Source organism: Peromyscus leucopus, chromosome 4 (genome assembly GCF_004664715.2).
Source record: "Peromyscus leucopus breed LL Stock chromosome 4, UCI_PerLeu_2.1, whole genome shotgun sequence".
NCBI lineage: Eukaryota > Metazoa > Chordata > Mammalia > Rodentia > Cricetidae > Peromyscus > Peromyscus leucopus.
The window spans coordinates 137,289,542-137,309,750 of record NC_051066.1 but is presented as its reverse complement, the minus strand read 5'-3'; the positions used below and the strand labels follow the sequence as shown (position 1 = coordinate 137,309,750).

The window sequence follows — 20,209 nt, the reverse complement described above, 5'->3', positions numbered from 1 at the left end:
TATCTAAAGAAGGGTCAGAGGTCAGAGACAGATATCCCTGATGGTTAGGCATTACCATCATCAGCAGGGGTCACAAAGCTACTAGAAACACATGGAATATCTCCTCACCGTATTTGCATTTTTGACTTCCCAGAATAGATACTACATCTCAGGACTTACCTATAAGCTGAAATATATTTTCTTGTACTATTCATTATTATAGGATGTTTGTTTTTCTCTTCTTGTCAGCCAGAAGTACTGTGCTGTGAGTTAAACACACAAGCTTTGGAATCTGGGACACCTGTTGCTTCTTGCTTGTGCAACCTAAGTGAGTTACTTAGCTGTTGAAGCCTCAAGTAGCCCACTCTGTAAAGTTATATTGATATTTAATTCATGGCATTATTGTAAGGCTCAAGTCCAGTGAGAAAACAAATGAAAGGAAGTTGGTGAGGGCTTACAGTGATTTTGTGTAGTGAATGGTGGTGGCAGTGATTGTGCTGCTTGAAGACAGGCACTTAGTTATCTTTGAATTCTTCCTGCATCTACCATATGTATCCAGTAGTCCTCAAACTTTTTTTTTTCGAGGCAGGGTTTCTCTGTGTAGCTTTGCACCTTTCCTGGAACTCACTTGGTAGCCCAGGCTGGCCTAGGACTCACAAAGATCCGCCTGCCTCTGCTTCCCGAGTGCTGGGGTTAAAGGTGTGCGCCACCACCGCCCGGCAAACTTTTTTATTTGAAATAAGTGACAGATACATATATTTACACACAAGTACACATGGAGAGGATTGTCTGAAATAACAATAGTTTGAAACACTTGAGGTCATGTTTTTAGTGTTTGAGCTCATTCTTAAGAGGGAGTCTAAGATAGGCCAGGCCTTACCTTGCAGGTCCTAAGTGAGATCATCTGAACCACATCATCTGAGCCATCTCCTGAACCAACATCACTTGATAATGACCTACTGTCTGTGCCCTGCCTTCTGGAGAGCAATGTAAGCATGGTCATTGCATGCATTTCACTGGACCCTTGCTTGTTTTCCCTTATAGAGAACTCCAGGGGATGATTCTACTTGAGTGTCCCCAGGAGGAATTGCCTCTGTGCAGACACAAATATTTATTAATTAATGAAAATAGCACCACTCAAAGTACATTTCTCTCAATATTGGGACTCTGAGGGTCAAATTATGCACCAGGTGAAGGCTAGAGAACTTTCTGGTTTCTTTCTTTCCATGTCCCTCCTTCTTCTCTACTCTTTGCGGCAGCAAACCATGTTTGTTTTCATCTTCACAAGAAAAGGATTGGTCTCACTCCAAGCCTCATCCTTGGGTCTTGACTACTTAACTAAATCATGTCATCCCACATGTATGAATCCAGTGGTACTAGTACCAGAAGGAGATTTCAGGGCTGGATATGACCCGGAAAACCTAAAAGTCTGCTAAGGAGTTTGGGAGAAAAAACCTACTCCTCAGTCTTGTAACAGGCCTACCCCCAAAGCCAGCCTTCCTTCTGTCCTAGACTTTGGGAGATGTAAGCCTGGGACTGTTGTTTGTTAGCTATGATTAGGGAAGCCACCCTTAGGATATGACTAACAAATCATAGCCTTTGTTTTTTCACAGAATTCCTAAATCAAACTGAAGCCACCCAACATTGAACTTTCTTCCATACGTGTGCTAGAACCCTCCTTTATTGTGAGCCATCTTAAATTGGGTTTCTTACTTGCAACTTGGAATCCATATGGTATTTGGTAGATATATAACCTTCAATTTTTAGCAGGTCAGTGACTCTGACCATGAAAAAGGGGCCTGAGGAATTGAGGGACTCCACTTCTGCAAGGCACAGATTTTTTGTGAGAACATAATTCTGCAAGTTAATGACTTGCCTATATATTTTGATGCTTTTCAAGTTTTGTTTTTTGTTTGTTTGTTTTCTTATGAAGCAAGATTTTACTCTGTGATCTCCCAAGGTGTGGAGTTACAGGCAGGAGCCACCACACTTGGTTTTACTTGTTTTGGCTGATTAAATACAAACTTAGGTAAACAACCTAAGGTAAACCTACCAAAGGTAAACCTACCAAACTTAACAGTTTCTTGTCATGTGTTTTTCACAGAGAACAAAGGTTAATAGCATTATGTAAGTTTCTACAAAAAAATGTTCATTATTTACTGTCCTACCAGTATTCAGTATTCTCTCCATCAGTAATTCTTAGCTCCCCCTACCCTTTGTGCAAAAAACACAGCTTTTTCCCCCGACAGAGCCAGAATTTTGATGCCCTACCAGCCAAGGCTGCCTGGTCACACAGAAGTGATCTAGTTGAACTTTATTCATTGTACCCCTACTAATAAAGTACTGCTAAGTCTGAGGAAAGACTTACAGGACAGCCTTGAACTCTTTCCCAACTTGTTCAGAACAAAATAGAAAAACCTAACCAACTCTACTATTTCATGTCAGCAGTGACAAAGGCTTGCTAAGCTCCATAGTGCCCTGGCCTGTGTGCTGCTTCTAGAATGCCAGCTGGAAGGCCAGGCCAAGGTGACCAGCTGGTCATGGAACACTTATTCTAAGACTGGGCAGTCCCTTTCTTGTGACACTGGAATCAGAAACAGAATGGGCATGCTGCCATCTATTCAAACAGTGACCTATTTTTACAGTAATTGGGTTGGGTTTCTCTTTTCTCTCGGGAGGTAGCACTCTCACATTCTCCTGAGTGCTCAAGAAGACACTTCCCTGCTAACCTCTTTGGCTTGGCTTTCTTCAGTTTGACCTAGGTCACTCTGAACTAAAGAGAGTAATATATATCCCTTCTCTTCACCTGGAGGGTGGAGGATGGTTTATGAATATAAAATAGGATAGGAAAAGTTTTAGCTGAAAAAAGGATAGATGCTTCTGAGGAAGAGCAAAACAGATCAACCAGACAGAGAGTGGTGTTTGGTTTCTAGGTGCAGGGTTATGCTCTTGAAATCCTAATCACATGTAGCAGCTAATGGCTTAGCCTCCAAACTTTGCTTGAGCTCTATATGTGTGATAGAGGCATAAAACCTCACAGATCTTTCTCAGATTGTGCTTAAAAGTGGCAAGGCCTGGTTGCCAGTGCACCAGAAGTGGAGGGTAGGCCTGGGATGAGGCTGCTGGTTGTGCCACAGAAGGGCACTGAGAAGGATGTTAGAGGAGTTCCTTCCCAGCCACACTGTGTGCTTGCATCTCTTCTCTAGCCCTGCCTGGCTTGCTGCTGTACAACCAGAGCCTGTCTAGGTCCTGGTTGTTATTGTTTGTCTCTTAGCATATGCTGTGCTACTTGCAGGTTTGTGTTCTCCAGGTCCTTTTCTTATGCCTCCCCAAGGAGATGGTTGGATAGGGGAAAGTGTGTTGCGTGGTTCCGTTCTCCCAAAGTTGACTGGCTGTTTTTAAACCTTGGGGCTTTTACACCTAGAATAAAACATACTCCTCTCTCCTGCCTGTATAACTCCTTCTCATTCATTGGACTGTTCTCATAGGATGTGAACTCTGGCTGATATCCTGAGGGACACCTTGCTAATTGTTCTCTAGGATTTCCATTGTCATTTCCTTTTGCATTAGCCTGTAGAACCATGAACTAACTTCTGTTTTGACCTGCATCTATCTGTCTCTCTCACAAAACTGTGAATGTCATTTAGGACACATCATCTTCTTGGTAAGGCAAGTCACATGAAAGAAGTGTGTATGTCATGAAAATGAACTTCCCATCTGGCACTAAGATGACTAAAGATATGGAGAGGACTGTAAGAGATTCTTTGTAAGGTCTGGAGAGACAGCTCAGCAGTTAAGAGTACTTTCTGCTCTTCCAGAGGATCTGGGTTCAATTCCCAACACAGATATGGCTCCTAACAACCTTCTGTTACTCTAGTTCCAGGGGATCCAACACCCTCTTTTGGCCTCCATGGGTACCACATGAATGTGGTATACATACATACATGCAGACAAAAACTCAAACATGTAAAATAAAAATAAGTATTTTTTAAAATATTTTTTCATTCCCATTTATCTTGAGAAAGTGTCTCTATGTATCTCAGAGTGACCTTGAACTGATGCTTCTTTAGCCTCAGTCTTCCAGTTGCTAGCATTACAGGCATGCACCACTTCATGCAGTTTGCAGAAGGTTCTTGGCTTATTTCTGGGCATTTTGAGCTGGCTGAATATCTCTTGTACTCAAAAGTAAAAAAGATATGTGCAGCTTTTTGGAGCATATAGCTTAGGAAGCTATATGTAAACATAGCCTGTCAGTATTTGGGATGCAGAGTGTTGTGCATTGCTTAGTTTTATGTCAGTTTGATAGGCGCTAAAACCCTTTGGGAAAAGGGACTCTTGATTGAGAAAAGTGCTTCTATATGATTGGCCTATAGGCAAATCAAGCATTTTCTTAATTAGTGATTGATGTGGGAAGGCCCAACCCACTGTGGGCAGTGCCACCCTGAGACAGGTCCTGGATGACATAAGAAAGCAGGCTGAACAATCCATGAGGAGCAAGCTAGTAAGCAGCACTCCTCCATGGCCTCTGCTTTGGTTACTGCCTTGTTTGATTTCCTGCCCTGACTTCCCTCAGCGATAGGCTGTGACCTGGAAGTGTAAGATGACATAAACCCTTTCTTTCCCAAGTTGCTTTTAGTCTAGGTGTTTTATCACAGCAACAAAAACCCTAACTAAGGCAGAACATGGTCCCAGGTTGTGGGGAATTGATGTAATAGACCTTATAGAATGTTTTGGGGAAGAATTGTGGTGGCACACAGAAAGTAGTAAGAAGGGCTGTATTATACCACAACAGAACAGGGAAATGTGGTTTCATTACTTTTGGACATGATAACTATAATCCAAAATGCTGACAAATTTATATTATTTGGCAGATGGTATTATCATGCCTCAAGATGGAATGCTTATGTGTCAACAGTTGTACCAAAGTCTGAAGGCAGCATTCAAAAGGTGATTGGGTGGTATCAGTATTTACTAAGTTTGGGAGTTGAGGTTGCTTTTGTGGTACTTCCTACTTCCAAAGAAAGTGCATAGTTAGTGTTTGATAATGGAAGATATAGTGATAAATGAATCCTATCAGTTACTTCGTTCATTTGTCTAAGTTTTGTCATAATTTGTATCTCAGATTTTGATAAGTACAATTTCAAGAATGTTCCTTGATTGAAGGACAGTTACGTACACCAGAGGGTGCTATGCTTCAATGTTCATACCTTCTTTTTCATTGTTATGGTTGTTTCATGTTTTGAGGAGTAGCCAGTTGAGATTTGCTCTCAACAAAGGACTGCCTAAACACATCCTTCTCTTTTGCTGTTCTCCAGCCTAATAAAGGGGTTCAGAAATACTACACCCCACACTCTCTGGGTCTGTTTCTCTATATTTCAGTTCTTAACTGTCAGGTTCTTTGTTAAAACTAGACAACTTTTTTTGTTGTTACAGCTTAAGTACTTTTCAATATTCTTTCTTTGGTGGAAATGGAGACCATCTGGTTACTGTCGTCTTTGTAATAACAATGATTGAAATGGTTATTAAGTCACTCTTCGGCCTTTTCTCTTGTCTAGGCATAGTTGTCTCTGTTCCTCTGGCCATGGCCCATAAATCTCAATTTCTAACCCTTTAATCATGTTGGTGGCTTTCTGTGGAAACTACATCAAAGGCTCATTTCAGTGCCTCTATTCTGGTAGGGTCTGGCCATCAACATTTAATGGATATGGAATGTAGTTTTAGCCATCCTGTTTCCATGGCTAGTCCCCATGTTTCCAAGTCAGTCCCAGTGTGCTGACTATTAGGGTCTATTTTCTCTGTCTCTTCACTGTGACACATTTTAAATACTTTTGATTAAGGTGTTGATTGGACTGAAATGTTGGTTAGTAGACTTTTGCAGCCTAGCCTGTTGCATTTGAGATCCTTTTCTGCCTGGTAGTGACTTTTATTTTATGAGACGACAATCCTTTCTTGTATTTAGTCATTGTTGACTCAGCATCTGTGATTGATACTATATGTTCAACTCTATACTAGAGATTGAAGATGAAATAAAATGAATAAAATGTAGGACTTGACTTCAAGGATCTTATCATCTGGAAGGAAATCCAGGCTGCACATGCTTAAAATTTATGATGTATATGCTATAATATAGATGGTTTAAGGGCAGTGGAAATTTGAAAGCCTTCATTGAAAATGTCCCGTTTGAATTGGGTTTTAGTAAATTAAAAAAGATACTACCGCAGGTGAAGGTTAAGAGGCCAGCACTTTCAGGAAGCAGGGGTTTAAGTGTGGCCAGACATGTCCTTGAGTGACTAGTTGGAGAGGCAGGCAGATGGTATTCTGAAAAATTTCCCACACCAAGCCAAAGAGCATCGAACCAAAGCATGATATGAGATGCATATATCATTTTAAATGCTTTAAGAGGAGTTATGAGTAGCAGCCTAGTCATCTTTGTTTTACATCTAGTATCCTCCTATGAGTGAATACATACCATGTTTGTCTTTCTGAGTCTGGGTTACCTCACTCAGGATGATTTTTTTCTAGATCCATCCATTTGCCTGCAAATGCCTCATGATGCCATTGTTTTTCTCTGCTGAGTAGCACTCCATTGTGTATATGTACCACATTTTATTTATCCATTCTTCAGTTGAAGGACATCTAGGTTGTTTCCAGGTTCTGGCTATTATAAAAAAAAATGCTGCTATGAACATAGCTGAGCAAGTGCCCTTGTGGTATGATTGAGCATTCCTTGGGTATATGCCCAAGAGTGGTATAGCTAGGTCTTGGGGGAGATTGATTCCCAGTTTTCTAAGAAAGCGCCATATTGATTTCCAAAGTGGCTGTACAAGCTTGCATTCCCACCAGCAGTGGAGGAGAGTTCCCCTTGCTCTACATCCTCTCCAGCATAAGCTGTCTTCAGTGTTTTTGATCTTAGCCATTCTAACAGGTTTGGGGTGGTATCTCAGAGTCATTTTGATTTGCATTTCCCTGATGATTAGGGATGTTGAGCAATTCCTTAAATGTCTTTCAGCCATTTGAGCTCCCTCTGTTGAGAATTCTCTGTTTAGCTCTATAGCCCATTTTTTAATTGGACTGTTGGGCATTTTGATGTCTAATTTCTTGAGTTCTTTATATATTCTGGATATCAGCCCTCTGTCAGATGTGGGGTTAGAAAACAGGACCCTAAGAAAGACACAGGGATCACCCTATGACAGAGAAATGGATGAGATCTACATGAACAACCTGGACATGAGTGGGGGTAATGAAGGGCAAGGTTCGAGGGAAAGAGAGCTTAGGGGAGCGGGAGATCCCAGCTGAATCAAGAACAGAGAGGGAGAACAAGGAATAGGAGACCATGATAAATGAAGACCACATGGGAATAGGAAGAAGCAAAGTGCTAGAAAGGTCCCCAGAAATCCACAAAGATACCTCCACAATAGACTACTAGCAATGGTCAAGAGAAAGCCTGAACTGACCTCCTCTAGTGATAGGATGGCCAAACACCCAAACTATCATGCTAGAAATCTCATCCAATGACTGAGGGAAGCAGATGCAAAGATCCATGGCCAGGCCCCAGGTGGAGCTCTGGGAGTTCAGTTGGCGAGAAAGAGGAGCATTTGTATGAGCGAGAATTGTTGAGACCAAGACTGGAAAAAGCACAGGGGCAAATAGCCAAACGAATGGAAACACATGAACTATGAACCAATAGCTGAGGAGCCCCCAACTGGATCAGGCCCTCTGGATAAGTGAGACAGTTGATTAGCTTGAACTGTTTGGGAGGCACCCAGGCAGTAGGACCGGGACCTGTCCTTAGTGCATGAGCTGGCTGTTTGGAACCTGGGGCTTATGCAGGGACACTTTGCTCAGCCTGGGAGGAGGGGACTGGACCTGCCTGGACTGAATCTACCAGATTGAGCTGAATCCCCAGGGGAGTCTTTGCCCTGGAGGAGATGGGAAGGGGGGCCTGGGGGAAAGGCGGGGGTGGAGGGAGTAAAGGAGGAGGACAGGGGAATCCATGGCTGATATGTAAAATTAAATTAGATTATAAAATTAAAAAAATTAAAATAAAAAAAGAGTTAGAAAGATTGCTCAGCAGTTAAGAGTAATTGTTGTTCTTGCAGAGAACCTGAGTTCAGTTCCCATCACCCATCCAATATGCCTTTTCTAGCCTCTGTGGACACTCATGTGCATACTCCCCCCCCCCACACACGTATACATGTAATTCAGTCTTTTTATAAGACATTATTTTTTAAAGTAAAAATAAACATGAGCTATAGGCCATAAAAAGACCTGAGGGGGCCGTGTGGTGGTGGCACATGCCTTTAATCCCAGCACTCTGGAGGCAGAGGCAGGTGGATCTCAGTGAGTTTGAGGCCAACCTGGTCTACAATGCAAGTTGCAGGACAGCCATAGAGAAACCCTGTCTTGAAGAACTAAAAAAAAAAAAAGGGGGTGGGGGGACCCGAGGGGAATCTTAACTGAATATTAGTAGGAGAACCTGATCCAAAAAGCCCACATTCTCTGTGATTCTATGGCATTCTAGAAAAGACAGAATTGTGTAATAGTAAAAAGCAGTGGTTTTCAGGGAAAGGAAAGGATAAATAGGTAGAACACAGCATGATACTGTAATAGTGAATACAGTCAATTTGCCCAAACTCATAGAGTATGCAAGTAGACCCTGGTGTGTAAACTGCAGGGTCTATGTATTCATTCTAGCAAATGCATTGTTCTGGTGGAGGATACTCATAATTCCATAGGCATTGTATGGATAGGGACAGGATATATGAGAAACCACTGTACTATCTCCTTAATTTTGCTGTGTATCTACAGCTCTAAGATTAAGGCTGGAGTTCAATGGTAGAGTGCTTTCTTAGCATGTGTGGGTTCTGAAACCGGCACTGGCCCCATTTAAAAGCCTCACTAGTCACAGTGGTTTTCTTTCCCTACGTTCTGCAATGACAAGCAAGCAGAGGGGGAAGAGCACTTACAATCAGTTTATCCCACAACGTCTCAGCTGTTTTCTCCACTGCCTGTGGCTCCAGTATAGAGCAGCTGTGGTAGTATTGTCCAGTAGAAATAGAATGGAAGCCACATGTGTGGTTTTAAGTGTTCTAGGAGTCACACTGAAAAAGTAAAAGGAAACAGACAAAATTCATTTCAAGCATGTGTTTAATTTATTTAAAATATTATTTCACTGTGTATTCAGTATTAAGATTGTTAATAAAAATGTATAGATTAATGGAATAAAATAGCCCAGAAATTAACTGTTACACACATAGATGAACTTTGACCAATTCTTTTCAGTGGAACAAGGGAGAGTCTTTTCAACAAATGGTACTGGGAAAACTGAATATCCCTATGAAGATAGATAAAGCTGAACCCTTATGCCATATGCAAAAAATAAATGCAGTGTGGGTCAAAGACCAAAATGAAAAATTAAAACTATGAAACACTTCAAAGAGATCACATGGAAAATCTGTATGGCATTAGCTTAGGCAATAATTTCTTATCTATGATACTAAAAGAATAGACAAAAGGTGATTAAATAGACAAATTGAACTACAACAAAAATCTCGAGTTGTACTTATCAAGGACCACATTGAACAGATTGAAAAGTCAGTGCATGGAGTGATGGACTGTACCCTGTACTGTGAGCCAAAGTGAACCCCTCCTGAAGTTGCTCTTGTCAGGGATCTTGTCACAGCTGTTAGAGAATTAAATAATCTACTTCCTGAAGTTGGTTTGGTCAGCCATTTTGTCAGAAATGAGAAAACTGATGAATACAGCACGTAAGGGGAAGAAGGGAGAAGGGTGCATGATGTGGAAGTGATGTCGAGATCTCTTCTTAGACATCTGGATGGACTGTACAGTGCTCTGAATGTTTGTGTCCTTCAAATCTATGCACTGAAATTCTAACTCCCAGTGTAGGATGAGGAAGTGAAGCCTTTGGAAGGCCAGCAGGCCATGGAGACAGAAACGTAGTGAGTAGGATTGGCACCTTTTAAAAAGAGGCCTCACATACTCTTACGTCACATGAGGTCACAATGAGATGATGACTGGGTTAGAAAATAGGCTTTCACCAGATAGTGTCTGCCAACAAATTGATCTTGAAGTTTCCAGAGCTGGGAGAAATTAATTTCTATCTATATGCCACCTGTCCTATGACATGTTTGTTGCAGCAGCCCAAACTGACTACAACAGATAACAAGAGTGAAGTAAAGATCCATGGAACCTGGATGTTTTTCTTTTCTTTTCTTTTCTTTTGTTTTTTTCTTAGTGGAATAAGTACCCAGGTCAGAGAGGAACCTACCAGTGGTGGATGTAAATGGTGGAGCTGGTGTTTTTGAAGACACTCAGGTATGGAAGACTACAAGTTCTGGCATGGGTGAGATTTGCATAAATATGGGCCTTAAGCTCCTCTGGGTCCTAAGGGTCCTTAATGACTTTGGAGATTCAGATTAAAGCTGCAGAAGAGTTGTTGGGAAGAGCCGCTTGACTGGTCACCCGGAAACAAGTAGTTTGATCAGAACGGGAAGAGGGAAAGGCCTACAGTGAGCCAGAGGCTGAGCAAGGCAGTCAAATGTGGCTAGCTAGCTGGCTCTACAGGACAGAGACAGGATAGGAGAGGGCCATTTAAGGGAGTGTTTTCTGGGTTTTATGGGAGTTAAGTAGTATTTTAAGTAAAGTCAGATGATGTTTTGTTTGTTTAAGGTTATCTCAGAAACAATAACAGATCAACACACCCTTTGCTTAAAGGCAGATAAACAAATATACTTTTGCCAGATTTGTAAGGCAGACATATAAAAGAAGACATCAAAAAAGAATTTTAAAAGGTTATTTATTTATGTTTTGTGGGTTTGCCTGAATGCCTGCATGCTCACCACATGCATGCCTGATAATGAGAGAGCCAGATGCTGGAGTCAGAGCCCCTAGAACTGGAGTTACAGTACAGGTATGTGAGCTGCCGTATGGGTGCTAGGAACCAAACCTAGGTCCTCTGTAGGAGCAGCCAGTGCTCTTAACCCCTGAGCCATCTCCCCCACTCCTTACATAAAATTTTAAAGCATACAATTAAGAGAAATTCTTAGAAACTGTTTTTTTTTTTTTTTTTTTTTTTTTTTTTTTTTTTTTTTTTTTTTTTTTTTTTTCTGAGAGAGGGTATCATTGTATAGTCCAGGCTAGCCTCAAGCTCATGATTCTCCTGCCTGTCCTCCCAAGTTATGGGGTTGCAAGTGGAGCCACTGTGCCCAGTAGAAACTTGTGATTTAGGCACTTTCAATCTCAGAGAAAGGAAATAAGTGCATCCTACTTGGCTGAGAAAGTTCACTCACCCAAACACTATCCAAAGAGTCCTACTGGGTAACTGTGTATGTGAGTGTGCATGTGTGTGTATCTGTATGAACTAATCCCCAACACTGTCCCTAGATTCTTGTTGAATGAGTGTATGTGTTTGTGCATGTGCCCATATGTATATACTCATGTACTGGTTGAGATGGTAGTATGTATCTTCATTTCTGGTTTGAAAATGATGTAAGTAAACAATTGTTAGTCTTAGATTTTTGTATCTTTTTTTTTAAATTTTTTTCAAAGATTTACTTATTTATTATGTATACAGAAGAGGGTGCCAGATCTCATTACAGATGGTTGTGAGCCACCATGTGGTTGCTGGGAATTGAACTCAGGACCTCTGGAAGAGCAGTCAGTGCCCTTAACCTCTGAGCCATCTCTCTAGCCCCCAGATTTTTGTATCTTTTTTAGTAAGAATTACTATTGCTGTGATGAAATACCATGACCAAATGCTACTTGGGGAGGAAAGGGTTTGCTTGGCTCACACTTCCACATCATAGTCCATCACTGAAGGAGGTCAGGACAGGAACTCAAACAAGGCAGGGACCTGGAGCAGGAGCTGATGCAGAGGCCATGGAGGAGTGTTGTTTACTAGCTTGCTCAACCTGTTTTCTTACAGAACTCAGGACCACCACTCCAGGAATGGCACCACTCGTAATGGGCTGGACTCTCCCAATCAATTACTAATTAAAGAAATCTGCTAAAGGATTGTCCACAGCCAATCTTATGGAGATATTTTCTCAATTGAGTCTCCCTCCTCTATGATGAGTCTAGCTTTGTCTATTGACCTATAACTAGCCTGCACTATGGGTATAACAGTGTTACAATGACTATTATTATTTATCAGATGCTAGGCTATGGTCCAGCAAGATGGCTTAGCAGGTAAGGGAACTTGCTGGAAAGACTAACAAGCTCAATATCTGGAACCCACATAGTAGAACAAAACAACTCCCACAAAATGTCATTCCTGTGGCATGTGTGCCCATGCACAGGAAAATCAATAAATATAATAATAATGTTATAAAATAATAAAAAAAGAAGACAAGCTGTATTTTTTTCTTTTACATCTAATAGAAAACTGTCACAGTGGGACAAAGTGAGAAGATGACGTGAGTCAGTAGCACTCTAAAGCAAACATCACAGGTGGGAAAACATCTTCTGTCAGGAATATGTGTAGGCAGGACTGTGGCAACATAGCAGATCTGCTGGTTGGAGTGGTCGGAGTTCTGTTGAGTTTACACAAAGTTCAAATGTGTCCAACCCCTGAGTGGTAAAGAACTGCCAAGCCCAGAGCTGGGTTAGTTTTGCCCTCTGAGTGTGTCTTAGTTAGGGTTTATATTGCTATGAAGAGACACCATGACCACAGCAACTCTTAAAAAAAGAAAAGGTTTAATTGGGGGTGGCTCACTTACAATTCAGAAGTTTAGGCCATTATTGTCATGGTGGGAAGCAAAGCAGCATGCAGGCAGACATGCTACTAGAGAAGTAGCTGTGCAGGCAACAGGCAGTGGTCTGAGATACTGGGTGTGGCTTGAGCATATATGAGACCTCAAAGCCTGCCTCCACAGTGACACACTTACTCCAACAAAACCACACCTACTCCAACAAGGTCACACTTCCTAATAATGCCACTCCCTTTGGGGGCCATTTTCTTTCAAACTGCCACATTCCACTCTCTGGCCCCCATAGGCTTGTAGCCATATCATAATGCAAAAATGCATTCAGTCCAACTTTTAAAAACCTCATAGTCTATAACAGTCTCAAACTTATTTAAAAGTCTAAAGTTCAAAGTTTCTACTGAGATTCATGCAATCTCTTAACTTTAATCCCCTGCAAAAGCAAAAGCAAAAAGCAAATCACATACTTCCAACGTATAATGGCACAGGGTATACATTACCATTCCAAAACGTATGGAAGGAGCATACTGAGGAAATACTGAATACCAATTCCTCTCCAACGTGTTGACTGCAACACACTTCTTTCTCTTGGGCTAGTTCCACTTCCTGTCAGCAGCTTTCTTGGACAGGTATCCCACAACTCTGGCATCTCCAACATCTTGGGTTCTCCAAGACAATACAGGCTTCAACTTCACAGATTCATGCAGTGGCCTCTCTAGGCCTCCATTCAGGGACACCTCGACACATGGCTAGCCTCAGTGACTTTCCTTAGTCTCGGAGGCAAATTCCATAACCCCTTTCTTCTATCTTTAACTCTAAAGCCAGAACCGTGTGGCGAAAGTTGCCAAGATCTGCTGCTTGCTGGGGCTGGAACATGGCCCCCTTGTTCAGTTACATCTTTACCAGCTTTCTGTTTTCCATGGTTTCCTTCACTGCCTAAGCTTGGTTATTCTTGAACTTGCTCTGTAGACCAGGCTGGTCTCAAACTTCGAGATCTGTCAGCCTGTGCCTCTGGACTGATGGAATTAAAAGTGCCGGTTCTAAACTTTTCTTTGATTCATTTTCACAAGTTGGAAACTTGGTTGGGTGTGATTTTTCCCTGAGGTCAATAATACTTCACTATTCCATTTCTTAATCTGTTTATCTTCTTGAACACAGGACTTAGCTCCATTTCACTTTCTGGTGCTTCTTTTCTCCTCAAATTTTACATTTTGTAGTTTACCTTGCTCAGCTTTCTCATTTTCATTATAAATCTTCATTCCAGTTACCACTAATAACCACACAACAGAGTCTATACTAGGATGTTTTGAAATTTCCTCTGCCAATAGAATTAATCCAAAACTCTTCATTTAGCCTCAGACAGACTCTTTGGACAGGGACAAAAGGCAGCCACTTTCTTCACCAAAATATCACAAGGATGATCTCTAGGCCACATATTCGTCTTCTCCTCTGAAACCTCTTGATCCAGGCACCCACGGTTCATAGAACACACTCAGCACCACTGTCTTCCATCCTCCTGCTAAGATGGCCCATTAAGTAGCACTTAAAGCGTTCAACTGCTTTTCTAATCCACAGTCTCAAGGTCCATATTCCTTCAAACAAAAGCATGGTCAGGCCTATCACAGCAACACCCCAGTCCCTGGTACCAACCTCTGTCTTAGTTAGGGTTTCTGTTGCTGTGAAGAGACACCATGACCATGAACCTCTTATAAAGGAAAACATTTAATTGGGGTGTCTTACTTACAGTTCAGAGGTTCAGTCCATTATCATCATGGTGTGAAGCAAGGCAGCGTGCAGGCAGACATGGTGCTGGAAAAGTAGCTGAGAGTCCTATATCTTGTGCAGGCTACAGGAAGTGGTCTGAGATACTGGGTGTGGCTTGAGCATATATGGGACCTCAAAGCCCACCTCCACAGTGACACACTTTCTTCCAAAAAGGCCATACCAACTCTAACCAAGACACACCTCCCAATAGTGCCACTCCCTTTGGGGGCCATTTTCTTTAAAACCACCAACAGAGTGCATACAGGTCTTCTTAATACTTTCTGCATTTAAAACCTGTAATTCGGGCTGGAGAGATGGCTCAGAGGTTAAGAGCACTGACTGCTCTTCCAGAGGTCCTGAGTTCAATTCCCAGCAACCACATGGTGGCTCACAACCATCTGTAATGGGATCAAGCGCCCTCTTCTGGCCTGTAGTCATACATGCTGTATACATAATAAATAAAAAAATAAAAATAAAAAAAAACTTTAATGACTCAACTTTAAAAAAAAAAAAAAAAACCTGTAATTCATCTGGGGGCTTGAGACTAAAGCTCTCTACTTGTTTTTATCCCTCAGTTCTTGTTACTGTCAAATTACCAGCAGAAATAGCCTGCTCTAGTCAGATGTTATCACCTCTAAAGTGAATGTTAAGTTATTCTTCAGGCTCAGAAGGGTGAGCATAGTATAAATACAGAGGCCCCAGAATAAGAGTACTTGAAAGACTCAGTTCAAGCAGCCCTCTCTGTATGAGGGTCCTTCAGTGTATCACTACTTGGTAGTTAAAATAGTCTCTGTATGAGCATCTCCAGAGATAGGGAACTCAACACTTAGCAAAAATGGAAAGGTATTGTAGAATGGTGTTGTGTAGTGAACACATATAAAATTGCCTTCATTAAGGTTTGATTTGCTAAGTTTATGCCATCTCTGAACTCAAGAAACTAACAGTCTGCTGTGGTTACTAGGCTACTCATCAATATCCTGGACCTTGCTCTTCTAGATACATCAGAATTGCCTGTCTACCCAAGATTAAGGGTAACCAATGAAATGTGAGAAAATATGTCACTTCCAGGGCCACTTTCAAGAAAGTATCTGCTTTGTTTCAGTATTTACTCGTGGGCCTGGTCACTGGCACTGTCTCAGATAGTGACTCCTCATTGAGTCCTAAAAGAAGAGCTGGGAGTTGGGCATGTAGGTCAATGGTAAAGTACTTGCCTCACACATACAAGGCCTTGTGTTCTATCTCCAGCACTGGGGCATAGACTGGAACATGCAGAACTGAGCCATCTGGGTATGTGAGGAAGCCTACTCCAGGCGGAAGTACCAGCTGGCATTAGGATGTTGAAATTGTACCAGTTGTAGAGAGAGGACAGGAAGTGACCAGGTGAAAGAGCTGTGGGGTGGAGCGGTGCACTGTGATGTTCAAATTTCTCGGAGACAGGCAGTGCCAAAGGAGGACTTTAAATACAGCACTGACAGGATCTGTCTCATGTTCAGTTCAGCATGGCTCCATTGGCTGTACTGAGAATAAACTAGGAAAAGCCAGAGGAGGGGACACAGGGACATCCATCAGGGTTTGAAAGTAGTCCAGGCAGGAAATGACAGTGGCTGGCATCAGGCTGGGAGAAACAGAGGCAATGAGGGGGTAGCTGGGTTCTGGAAACACTTTTGAAAGTACAGGGTGTAGCAGGAATCTTAAAGGTTCTTATTAATAAAATCAAACCCGAGGCGAGTTATTGGGGTCGATGCTGGTAGATCAGAGAGACAGAACAAGCCATAGCTATCTCACCTCGCTGGATCCTCAGCTGGTCTTGTCTCCTCAGACTGGAGGCCTCTGAGTCCTCATCCGGAATGGGTCTCAGCTGAATTACTGCTCAAAAGCCTGAATGCTTAACCAGCCCAAACCTTAACCAGCCAAAATGCCCCTAGTTTCTGGTCCTCACGCCTTATATATCTTTCTGTTTTCTACCACCACTCCCTGGGATTAAAGGCTGGCTTTCTGGGATTAAAGGCGTGTCACCATGCTTGGCTGTTTCCAATGTGGCCTTGAACTCACAGAGATCCAGAGGGATTTCTATCTCTGGAATGCTAGGATTAAAGGTGTGAGTGCCACCATTTTCTAGCCTTTGTATCTAGTGGCTGTCTGTTCTCTGACCCCAGATAAATTTATTAAGTTACACAATATTTTGGAGAACACAATACCACCACAACAGGGTATGTGTGCTTCATCCACATGGATGGAAACCAAGACTTCAACTTAGTCTTCAACTTAGGAAGATGGTATTACTATCAACCCAAACACACTTGCAACTAGTAAGGGCAACAACACAAAATGCAAAAGGAGATTTGAGCTGCTGATAATGGGCTTCTGTTCTAGGGGGAAACTAGATTGAGCTGGTTTCCTCACAGTGTTTCAGGGAGCTAATGGGTCAGACTGCTAATGAGCAGGGAGGCTGTGAAATGCCAGTGTCCCCAGTGAAAAGATTCTAATCTTTGCCAAAAGCCTCTCAAACCCACAGAAAAAATACAGGAAGTGGGGTGAGACTTAAGGGGTTGGGTTGGGGCTAGGAGCAAGTCTAGGGTAGCAGAGAAGGCGAGTGGCCAGGACTTGTTCTGTGGAGGTGTAAGAAAGCTGCTTTCAAAGTAGATGTGTTACTGGGAAACAGACTTGAATCCTAAATTTTGTTTCAAATACAAAAGTAAATTGCTTTATTAAATTTAAGCTAAAATTTTAAAAAAGCATTATAAATGGTTCTGGATGTGGTTTTACTTCTGAAATTACATGTTTTGTTTTAATTGAATTTTTCCAGTGTAGGCCACATAGTTTACAGGGTAAATAGCTTGTAGGCTGGCATGCTTACAAGAACCTCTGAAGAACATTCATTTAGAAAAATAACCGCCCCAAACCCAGCTCACCATGTAGATCCAGTGTCCCTCCTCCTCCTTCCAGGCTTAGTCTCATTGATGACTCTCTTCATTGACCTTATTACAAAGTCCACACAATCAGTCACACAGTGCTTCAGTTTGTCACCGTGTGCAGAAAACAGAATTGTCTGCTTCTCTTGCTTATTTGAGGAAAACCTAAGACATCTGAAGTTGTGTTCAGTGGGTAAGGGCTTCAAAAATAGGCCTTCTCACCCACTATTTATAAGATCCACTGAAAACAAAAATGGAGTTCTCTCCTTTATTCAGCTCAGCCACTCTGCATTTAGGAACACATCCTATTGATAAGCCCACACATATGTCAAGTATGTAGTACACGATCAGCACTGAGACAGCAATGAATGAGAAACAGCCTACACACTCACCAGTTAAATCAACATAGCATATCTAGATAGTGGAATAATATGCACTTGTGAAGAACAACAAGGGAGTACTTTTTATACTACTGTAAGCTAACCTTCAAGAGATAACCTGATATATTTTTAAAATACAAATACAGAATAAAACTCTGTGTGTCTGTGTGTGTGTGCATGTGTGTATACACTTAAAATCACTATAGAAAATACATGAGAAATAAGTCAGTGTTTGCTCCTGGGTTGAAGATGAAATAGTGAGACTCAGAGAAGCTTGCCCCATGAACCCTCTTAACTTTTGAACAATATGAATATTCTTTGCATTCAAAATAAAAAAGTTAAGTTTAACTAAATGCTAAAATAACATATTTCCCAGAAACTATAAGTTGTTACATATAACAAGTAAGAAATAATAGACTAGAGGGGTCAAGGCCAAGACCATTCCAGATATGTGACAGAGATGGGAAAATAGATGGGGCTCCTTTACACCCCAAATGACAACTATGATAGCCTCTGTAGTACTTTACATGGGCACTGCCCATCAGGATGCAATCCCCAAACATAACCTGTGTTTGCCTCCAAGTTAAAGCCATAGCTCTAAGGGGACTTGGGAGTACCCAATGTGGAGGAAGAGGCAATGTGTGAAGCCTGGCTGCCTTCTGAGCTATATTTCCACATGACCTGTTCTGCAGTCTCTTTTGAGTGTCACCAGGGCTCAGAGCTTACCACAGCTGTGGTATTTGCTGTTTTAGTTGATCTCCCCTTGTAGGTGCAGAGTAAGTTATCTATTTACTACCTGACCAACAAGCTCTTTCTGTATTTGACTTGTCTTAGGGTTAAAGGTCATCGTCTCACCCTTTAGTAACTGCCTGTACAGTGTAAGCACCCTCAATTCATTCTGCAGTCTATGTGGGGACCAGTTCTTTGAGCACATTCAAATTCGTGCACATCTTTCAGAATGTGGCGATTAGAAATGAAAGAAGCACTCAAGATGCAGCCCAACCAGAACAGGATTCAGTGAAAACTGTGTTTACCATTTTGCAACTGCTATGACTACTCCCGACATCTATGTCAAAGTCCTGTTTCATTTTTCCCCTCCCAGAGGAGAAATCTGGGGTGAAGTGATCCAGCAAGCTAAGGAAGCCCCACTGGACTGAGTAGACTGGGATTATCTCATCACAAGGCCACTAGGGCTTTCAGGCAGATATTTCTAACACTTCTGGACTTTCTGCCCTTTTCCCTCTTCGAATTCTGCCATGTTCACAATGCCTGACATATAATGATAGCTTCTAGTTATTAAATACATGGATAAATGGGATCTAGGAATGGGGTTAAGAATTCTAATAACTATAGTGCTATCTGTATTGGCTCATACTATAGCTCCTATGAGTTAAAATCCTATTTCAGAGTGTAGTGCAAGCAGATGAGAATTATATGCTGTCTATACCTTGATCATCTTACTGACACTACTAACCAGGAAATTACTTAGGTACGAAAACTATTGACCTTCTTGAGTCTGGCTCATTTCACTCAACTATCTCAAGGTTCCTCTATGTTGTAGTACTATATTACAATACCCTTCCTTTTAAAGACTAAATAATATTCCACCCTCTATTTACATCACATTCTCTTTTATTCCTTTGTCTGTCAGTGGACATTAGGTTGTGTCCACCTCTTGGCTCTTGTGAATAATGCAAATGTAAGAGTTCATCAGGGAGCAAACCTAGGCTTCTCCTTAGTCCTCCCTCCCCAGTGCTGTGATGCTGGTGGGTCAGCAGCTGCAAGTGTTGTCAGTTGGTCTTATCTTTTAGTTTTTGTCATTAAACTAGCTCCCTCTTGAGCTTGCTTCCTAGTCCTTCCTAATGCCATCTGGGTTCTCTTCTTTTTAGGTGAACTCAACAAGTCAAATTTTAAATTTATTCTACAGTCCTCGGGGGTGGCCTTGATCTGGAGGTGGTGGGAAAGGGGGGTGGGCTGGGGGGAAGGGGAGGGGGGCAGGAAGGGGGAGAACAAGGGAATCTGTGGCTGTTATGTAGAACTGAATAGTATTGTAAAATAAAAGAAAAAAATAAATAAAAGGGAAGGAAGCTATTAGGCCTTTTCTTGTCTTCTCTATTGAAAAAGCTCTAGGTCCTTCATCCAGAAGAGAGCACTGCCCCAGGCCTGAGCACAGAGAAGAGTTGTAGGAGCCCAGGGTTCAGCCCCCTGGAAATGAAGGCCCAAGACAAGCATTCACTTCTGGGGTAGTACTTTGAATACTGTTAGTGTCTTATCAGGAAGTTACTGTTGTCTCTTGATAGCCAATATTAAATGCCACTCAGTGGATTGATCAGCCTTATGACTTAAGAGCCAGGTAAGTGTACAAAATCCACTTCTGATTTTATGCTAAACTATTGGGACCAACTGTACTTCATCAGTAAGGTTACACATTTTCCCAGAACTCTTTAGGATC

General features: G+C 41.9%; 1 protein-coding gene across 4 annotated transcripts in view; it reads left to right on the top strand.

Annotated features, from left to right (window-relative positions):
* Positions 1 to 20,209, top strand: part of Zhx3 (zinc fingers and homeoboxes 3) — a 123,585-nt gene that overhangs the window by 80,517 nt on the left and 22,859 nt on the right. The window contains exon 3 of one of the 4 annotated variants that reach the window (XM_028868392.2): positions 10,235 to 10,314. The exons of the other annotated variants lie outside the window; for them this stretch is intronic. The gene's annotated coding sequence lies outside the window, so the exon portion shown is untranslated. The remainder of the gene's footprint in view (positions 1 to 10,234; positions 10,315 to 20,209) is intronic. 4 annotated transcript variants of the gene reach the window in all.